The following is a 9,420-nucleotide window of genomic DNA, read 5'->3' on the forward strand; positions in this document are numbered from 1 at the left end:
GAATGGGCCTACCCATACAAATTTTTCAAAATTCACGCCATTATTACCTACATTTCCTTTTCATGAAGTGTACGTGTACCTGTGGCTGGTATTTATTAACTTTATTTTTACATTTGATTTCAACTGGATAGTGGTGGAGCTCAAAAGGACACCACAGTCATATTTTCCTTTTGTTTGCTTATAGTTTTGTGATTTTATATAACTTTCGCTTTGCGGAATTTAGGCATGAGGATTTGTTGAACTAGAATTTTTTTTGAATGTCCAGCGAGTGAAGAATGGATCCTTGATCATCATGATCATGGACCCAGAGTGTGGACCTCCTATCACGACAGAATGAGAAGTCATCATGGTTGAAATGGAATGAAATCCAATGAACCCTACAGAAATTTCCAAGCTTGCGGGAAGCGTGCGACTAGCTTGCGCAAGCTTGCGGCATGCTAGTAACTAGCATGCGGTTAGCTTAATAAGCGTGTGATATGCGTGCAGAGTAATAGTTAAGCGATCTTTTAGCGAGCAGGGACTGTTCGCTAGCATGCACTCGCTTATTAAGTGAGTGCCCTGCTAGTCGCATGCTAGTTACTAGCAAGCGGCACGCTTAAATTTCGGTAGGGGAACATCAACAAATATCTCATCATAATGGGGGATTGTAATCGACCCCTTCCATCCATGGATTGTTCTAAGTGCATCATATATCATCCAGCAGCCTCCAGAACACTGTATCCATGGCAACCAAGATAAACAACTGTGTCAGCTTTCTGACTCTCTTCCAAGTTCTGTGTCAGTGTCCGGATTCCTAACATTCACTTTGATATATTATCATTGGTTAGGAGGATAAACCTTGCAGAGTCATTAGGACCTAGACCTACATATCATGATAACCATGGCCTACGTAACGTAATGCATTATTTTTTTCCAACAAAGGGGGGGGGGGGGCAAAGAATGGGCAATTTCTAGAATATGGGCCAGTACAATTGAGTGATTAAACTGGTTAGTGCAGTTTGATTGATTGATTCATTCACTTTGGCTGGACTGTTGTGAAAATTTGCAAGGGATAAAACAGGTTTGGTGAGGTTTCTGGGGCAGGTATCCCTGCAGCCCCCCCCCCCCCCAATTTGACTACGATCTGAGTTTCAATGGGAAGCCAGTGATTGTATATTGTTTTTATCTTCAAGGATTCCATCTCATCCATACCATTGTACCTGCCATGTTATCCACTTAACTTTGTATCCTCTCAAGTCTTCCATGAAATATGCATATATGAGTGTGTGCCTAAGAGCTTAGAAGTGCCTGGAGAGGATCGGTTATTGCTTTGCATAATCCATAACCGCTCAGCAAACATCACCATTGCTCTGTATGCATTGGGACTACATGGTTATAGGGATGTGTTCAAGCAATAGTTTTTAGCCCTGGATTCAACTCAAGTTTTTTAAGACATTCATTTTAAAGCAAAGTTTTATTATTCTGATTGTTGTTGGTTGAGGATAAATATGAATATAAACCAAAACACAAGCTGCATGTAATTCTGTAAAAAGTTGCATTTTGTAATATGATTCTGCAGTGGTCACTAAATATCACTTGAATCAAGACCTCAATTATAATCTGTTGTCCTCAATAGGCCTATAGTGATATGCTGCCTTAAGTTTGGTCATGCCTTCATTGTATTATTCTAGCTGAAGAAGTTGGTGTGAACTCAACCTAGATATATCCACCTGCAAAGGTGCCTCAATTTTGAGATGCATCCTTTGTCATCATATCAATACTTCAAGTATACCTGGAGACTGATTGGATCATTAACTCTTAACATGCCACGCACACTACTAACCCAATGCCACATTGCTAATCCGATGCTAATCCCCTGTGCCAGCCACAAAACCCCCCTGTGCCACATTGATTTTGGGATCGCGAGTCGTATTCACTCCTTCCAATAGTCATGATTACAATTGCTTGTAACTCTCTAACGATTAGTTTATCCACAAAATATTGTGTAGTAAAGTTGTAGGAAATTTCATACCCCTTATAATGATGTCCTCATTATATGGATTGGTTATTATCTTTACCGCTAAAATATGAGTTGTATCAAGTAGTTCCATTTTGTGGAGTGTTTTGTATGGATCAAAAACCTAGGTCTCTTCCCTCTCAGAGGCGGAGCCATATCTTGTAAAAAATGTAGAAATACTCGAAAAAGTCGAATGTAAACCGCGTAAGTTTATCTGTCAGAAAGCAGAGTTCGCACTGCACACAATAGTGCTAATTACGGCGTGCATGCGATGCGCAATACAATGCAAAACGGCGTAACAATGATTGTTATTCCGAATGTGCGCAGTCATGCACGAAGCAGGCGAGGGTAGGAAACAATGCAAGCACAAAGCAATCAATAGTAGGCGTGCGAGCACGAGTGTGGCATGTTATAGTAGGATACGTAGCGTGCACGAAGCACTCAATGAGTTAATAGTGGAAATGCAGATTTTTATGGAAGTACTTACTGTAAAGTGATAGTCATGAATGTCTACCAAGTTTAATGATGATGAAGATAGATAGAGATGGTGGTAGTCTATTGTGGTGGTGGTGGTGGTAGGAGTCGTGTTGTTGATGATGATGGTTTGTTGTCATGGTAATGCTTTGGTGGTGTTGACTGTTTGTGATGAATGATGATGATGTTGGTGACAAGGTGATGATGATGGTGGTTATGATGGTGATGAAGGTGGTGGTGATGGTTTGGATGATGGTGGTGATGATGGTGATGATGGTGGTGGTGATGGTGGTGTTGATGGTTGGGATGATGGTGGTGGTGGTGATGGTGGTGGTGGTGGTGATGGTGATGATGGTGGTGGTGATGGTGGTTATGATGGTGATGGTGGTGATGATGGTGGTGATGATGGTGGTGGTGATGGTGGTTATGATGGTGGTGATGGTGGTGTTGATGGTTGGGATGATGGTGGTGGTGGTGATGGTGGTGGTGGTGATGATGATGGTGGTGGTGATGGTGGTTATGATGGTGATGGTGGTGATGATGGTGGTGGTGATGGTTGGGATGATGGTGGTGGTGGTGATGGTGATGATGGTGGTGATGATGGATGGGATATTGGTAGTGATATGGTGGTGATTATGGTGGTAATGATATGTGAAGTCATGAAATGGGGGGAAAATACCAAACACAAATTTACGCTCTCTGGATAAAACTACCCATAATACTTAGAAATAGGAGAAAATATTGAATCGTCTGGTCGCAGCCATGTTCTCTTTCAACACAGACACAATACTTTTTCATGTAGAATAAGTACCCTGCATTCAACAGAGAAAACTTCTTTATTGGCATTTTTCCATTTCAATTTCAGTCGTTTCCAAGACATGTGTTTTGGGAGATCAAACTTTTGCCCCATGGAAGTGAAACACTTCAAGACATTTATGGGTGAAAAGACAAATTTGTTCAAGATTTTATGCTGCACCTGTCCTCCAAATTTTAACTTGACCCCTTTTCTAATATTCCCTCCAAAACTTTTGCTCAGCACATTTGGAGAAGGATCAACTGGATGTGTTTTTACACGTATACTCCAATTAGAGATGACATTTTGTTGGTTTGATGCTGAAGTTTTTGTATTAAAAACTATCATTGTCAAGCGAAATCTGCATTATGATTTGGATACAGTAATAGTAAAATAAACGATTGACACTAGTAATTGATGAAAATAAAGAGATATAAGCAAACATGAATGAGTGAACATATTTTTTGGAAGATTTACTTTGATGAAATATATTATTCCAAGTGATCATGATAAGTGAGACATTATTGTAATGTTCCCAGCTTAGTTATATAAACTCTTCTTGATTGCGCTCCGCTCCAGAGTCCAATGGAAAAGCCTGTAACTCTCTTTCTTGCTACCTGCATGCATCTATTTTCCTTCCTTTCTCTCTCTCTTTCTCTCTCTCTTTGGCAATTTCCTCTTCACTCTCCTTTCCCCCTCCCATTTTTCCTCCTCTTTGCTTCATTATGTACAATCCATGAGCATGTCCTCTGCATACACACAACATCTCATCTCCGCAACATTATTTATCATGCTACATTGCAATGTTTCCAGCACCGGGAATAGCTACCCAAGTAGGCGACCCCTCGCATACATTCGTCGCTTGTCGGCTCTACGTGATGGGTATTGAATTGGAAGCACTCTCGGAAGGTCGCTGCCATGTTTGCTCGGGATCGGCTTTCAAGAGCAAATCCAGGAATAACATAATCCCGAGAGAGTGTAGATGGGGCGTCGTTGGAGTACCCCCTTCTATTCACATTGAGTGGTTCATTCGCACCCTGATCATCATTTTGTGGTGATCAAACAACCAAGAAGCAGGTCAAGATCTAATCATGTACCTGCAATTTCAGAGGAAGCTGTTTACATGGTCATTATTTGTTGAACATTTCTAATTGACTGAACTTGGCAAAAGGGAAGATCAGATCTAATTTAATGAATTTGATTCACATTTAGGAAAAAAAACAAATTTTTCATGAATCAATCTGTTATATGAGATCTTTAAACAAATTTAAGTTTGATTTTCTGCTCTGAATAGAGGGACCAAGGGGCATGCAACAAGGGGGAGGGGAGGATGGGGGAATAGGGTTGAAAGGTACCTGCGGTGATGATAAACTAGGTAGATAGATTGAGAAATTGAAGAGGGGTTATTTTTACCCTATTTCAATAAATGAAAAAAAAAACATACAAACAGAATAATGGTATTATAAATTTCCTGAAATTAGACCCTTACAAAGAATTTCTATAACTTGTAGAAAAATGTTGATTTAAATCAAATGAAAAGAAATGTGATCCAGTTAGTTCTCAATCTGGAACAATCCCACAACGCCTCTTTTCTATCCCATGAGGCCCTCTGTTTACATCTTACCATCATGCATTGAATTCATCAGTCTCATTTTATCTCCTATTCTATTTATAAGTTAGAGATTTGAAGTGGAATAGTGAAATGCTTGCGAGCATAATGTAACTCTATTTCAGGTCAGCCATGTTTGTGAAGGATATGCAAGATGTGAACAGCATCTAGCTGTGATGTTTGCTCTATTTTTTTCTAAGATTAGAAATAGAAGACCGGTAACCTTCGATAAGATTGTCACATTTTTCATGTGTCTTAAGAAAGGAGCAAATGGAATAAATGGCAAATAGATGTTTTAAAATACCCTTCGACAACGCAAGTACTCTTTTTATTAACAATGGTATCAAGTAGGCCTACAATAAATGTGGAAAAACAGCCATTAAATGAGATGCATCTACCTCTTTTTCTAGTTGATCTCCCCAGGGCAGATCCAGGATTTCCCAAGGGGGAGGGGGCACATTTTCCCTGAGGAATTTGACAAGCCCCCCAAAAAAACTGGTTAACCAAAAATAAAGGTATTTCGTCCATGAAAAAATTTGACCCAAAAAAGGTCTTCACTTTCAAAAGGGGGGGGGGGCACACCTCTGTTTAACAGCATTTTTACATTAAAAATAGAACTGCCTCTCAAAAAGGGGAGGGGGGCACGGGCCGGCTGTGCCCCCCTGGGGCCCCCTCTATACACTAGTGGATCTGGCTCCCAAATAGGAAAGGTGATCATAGAACTTTACAATTCCTGCTAATTTATATGTTCTTGGAAAAAAATTATGTAGAATTTAGAGATCGGGGAAAAATTATTGAGGAGTATCTCAAGCATGGAAATATGTAGATTCTAGATGGAATTTGCAGAATGAATTTTGACAGGAGCTTCCAAAAATACATTGATTGTAATTGGAAATGAAGATGTGCAATTCAAGGATACTGGACGTGGGTAGTCAACGAGGGAGTCATCTAGTTATTGGTACTTCCCTTTTGCTTCTTCCCTCTCTTAAACTCATGCATCTCTTAACCATTTTTCTGTTTTGTAACAGATCATCACAAATTTTGGTGCTGTTATTTGGAAATAATTTAGATTTGCAATCACAAATCCTTTATCATGAGGGATGAAATGTTACCTAGGAATTTCATGATTTTCCATGCTCCACCCTTCTAGTTCTTTTCATCTTTTTTGAAGCCTCTCCCCATTGGGGGTCCCAGTCTTTTACATCATCAATATTAAGAACATTCACCCCATTCCTGCTTGAGGATGCGTGAATGATGAACACCGCTGGAAACCTGGTCTGGTCTGTATCCACAATCACCTCAGCCCCCCCCCCCCGTACTTATATATTGAAACCCGATTGGGCTTGGGCAGACAATCCTTTTTTTCATCTCTCATTCTCTGCTCTCTGTTTTCTATGACTCCTTTTGGGGTAGGGACCATGTTTTTTTCATTTTCTCTTTAGTTTTTCTTGTGGGGGTTCTCTTGGGGGATGTTTTTCTTCTACTCAATGGGTAGATCATATCCCAAGCTAATACTTGCCCCTCTCCCATCCTCTTATCCCTGGGTGCCTCGCTATATCTCCTTCTCAATCAATACCTATTCTCCTCCATCCCTGTCCCCCTCCCTTTCCCTCCTCTCTCCCCTTTCACCCCTCACTTTCACTCTCCCCCTCCCTCTCCCCCCCCCTCCTCTCTCCCCCTCCCTCTCTCCCCCCCCCTCCTCTCTCCCCCTCCCTCTCCCCCCCCCCCTCTCTCCCCCTCCCTCTCCCCCCCTCTCCCCCCCCCTCCTCTCTCCCCCCCCTCTCCCCCCCTCCTCCCTTTCCTTTCCATTGTTACTCCCTCCGCATTATGGTAATATTAGAACATTCACCCTGGCCTTTTCTATACATGAATGAGTGGCACATATCTTTTCCATCCATCTTTCTCTATTCTCTATTTCTTCCTTTTCTCCCTCTCACCCGCCTGCTCTCCCTACCTTTATCATATTGCACAGTAATGGTAACATTAGAACATTCACCCCAATCAGTCTTTGCCACGCATGAATTCTCCGATTCCCCTCGGATCAAACATTCAGAGCGAGCCACCAAGCGAGGGCACCCTAATGAACCACCTCTAACCCTAGAGAAGGCATTCCTAGAAGATAAAAGTCAAGGAAGTGGAAGAAATGAGAAACCAGGTGTAGGGTTTAAAAAGGAGATAAGGACAATTTAACTTCATATTTCAATTCAGACCATGAAAACAGATATAATTTTGTAAAGCACATTGCAAAAACATCTGATGATGCATGTAAGTTGAATAGTGGAAGTTATTTAATTGGGGGAAGTGCTGCAGGGGGGAGGAAGGCAACTTCATGATTTTTATTTTAAAAAAGGGTAAGAAAAAAAGAAAGAAGAAGAAGAGTTGATAATGCAATTAAGAGATTTGGGTTGTTTAACCATGGACTTTGGAGGGACAATTCTATGTGGTATCCCCCCCAAAAAAAATATCTGGTCTCATTTTGCTCATCTTCCCCCTTCCCCATCAGATATCCTGGTGCCAATCTTTCATTTCTTCTTCAGAATTTTCAGAGCCAGCTCTTAGATCAAAGAGGGGCAGGGGAGGGACATCCAGGGGAAAAAGAGGATGTATTATTGTTTGATCAAGGTTAATATGGTATCCAACCTAAGTTTACAGATAGATTTTAACAAAGCAAAGCTATGATGTAAAACCAACAGATCCAAGACCAGTGACATCATTGTCATCGTTATCTATGGAGATGAGTCATTGGGTAGCAAAGGGGTATCCCAATGCCCTCCTCTCTTGGTACCATTGGTATTGTTTGATCCTTTGAGAATCATTACCACTAACCCGTCTTCTTGTATTTGACTTCTAGTCCATTTTATATGAGGCCCTGTAATACCTTGAAATGACATTGAAAAGAAGAACCACAAGATTTGGGAGAAATGAGTTGGACAACATTGGTTTAAACTTTCAGAGAAGAGTGAGAAAATAGTGAAACTTATTTTGACTTGCTTCAATACTTTTATTTCTTCCTAGCAGAAGTTTTGATTATTCAATTTCATACATTGTGCTCATATAAAATGGGAATACTTTATCTTTAATTGTGCCCCATTGTGAAAAGTACCCAATTATATCTAAATTTGTAGATTTAAAGCGGGTGAGGAAATAACTTCCATATCTCTGATTGAAGTTCCCCAAAAAGTTTCAGTAGAGGGGCAGCAAAAAATATGGGCATATGAAAAAGAACTATTGAAGATATCATGTATCTTTCTGTCACATTTCTTTTTTAATGGAAGTATTTATTGGGCTCTGTTGGGGCATAAACCCAAATTTTTGAATGCATTATATGGACAGATTAGATTTATGTGTCTTCAGTTTGTAGTTCTATAAAAAAAAGCAGGTAGATGTTATTACTCAGTGCTTGACACCTGTTGCCTTTAAGAATAATTCCAACTTTTCAGCATGTGCACAAATAAAATGTTGCTCAAGGGGAGACCATGACAAAATAGTTTTGTCATTTAGCATTAGGCCTACCTTTTCAAGAATTTGTGTGTGTGGACTATTTCTGAATCATGAGACTGAGAGGTATCTTTTAGAAGGATGAAAAGTTAATATTTTCAGACTTGATGCATAATTTCATTCTCTAATATTTTTTTTATATTTCATCATTTTAACATTGAAAACTATGATCTCGTCCCACATATTTTCATGTAGACATTTGCCTCTGTAATCCAAGTATTCGCCATGTTTTTGACATACTTCATGCCTTGTTGAGTTACTTATAATTCAAATCAAACGTTGCCAAAAATTTGATCAAAATTCCATTACAGAACCATTTTTATTTCAATTTTTACAAGAAATCTCTAGGGGACTCCGGGAGGAGCATCATGACTCTAGAATAGTTCATGGAATGTTGCCATTTCTTTTGCATTTAAACTAAAAGAAAAATTGAGTGCCTTAACTAGTCTTACCACTCAGACCTTTTCCTTCTTCGTATTGATCAAATGAAAATGATGGAAATAATTGAAGTAGAATTAAATTTGCAAAACACTTGGTTGCATCCAGACCACATGAAGAATAAGAAAGATATGACTGATCTACAAATTTACCATATTGTTTGGTAAAATGTAGTATGTTGGCCTATGTCTTTACTAATATGCAAAACAATTGCCCATAGTGGTATCTTTTCAATTTCTCTCATTCTTTTTTTTGCTTTTACTAAACAAAAAAATCATATCCATTGAACTTCCAATATGTGAATGTGAGATTGTCGTTTTAACTTTGTTGTAGACTAGATTTTTCAATTCTCTCCCACTACAGGTTTTTCCCTACAATCCGTCCAGATTTGTACCTAAATCCCCACATGTCCTTCCCTCACCACAAATGACAAAAGAAGAAAATCTCTTGGTATGTTGGCTTCTGCCTCTACCAATCAGGGTGTGAAAGATGTTGAATTGAACCTGGAGAACAGCTGAGGAAGAGAGAAAATAGCACAAGCAAACTCGTCTTGAAACTATCTTTTTAGCCAAGGAGAAATTATAACTCCATGTTTTTAGCAGGGAACTGTAT

Source organism: Lytechinus variegatus, chromosome 4 (genome assembly GCF_018143015.1).
Source record: "Lytechinus variegatus isolate NC3 chromosome 4, Lvar_3.0, whole genome shotgun sequence".
NCBI classification, from domain to species: domain Eukaryota; kingdom Metazoa; phylum Echinodermata; class Echinoidea; order Temnopleuroida; family Toxopneustidae; genus Lytechinus; species Lytechinus variegatus.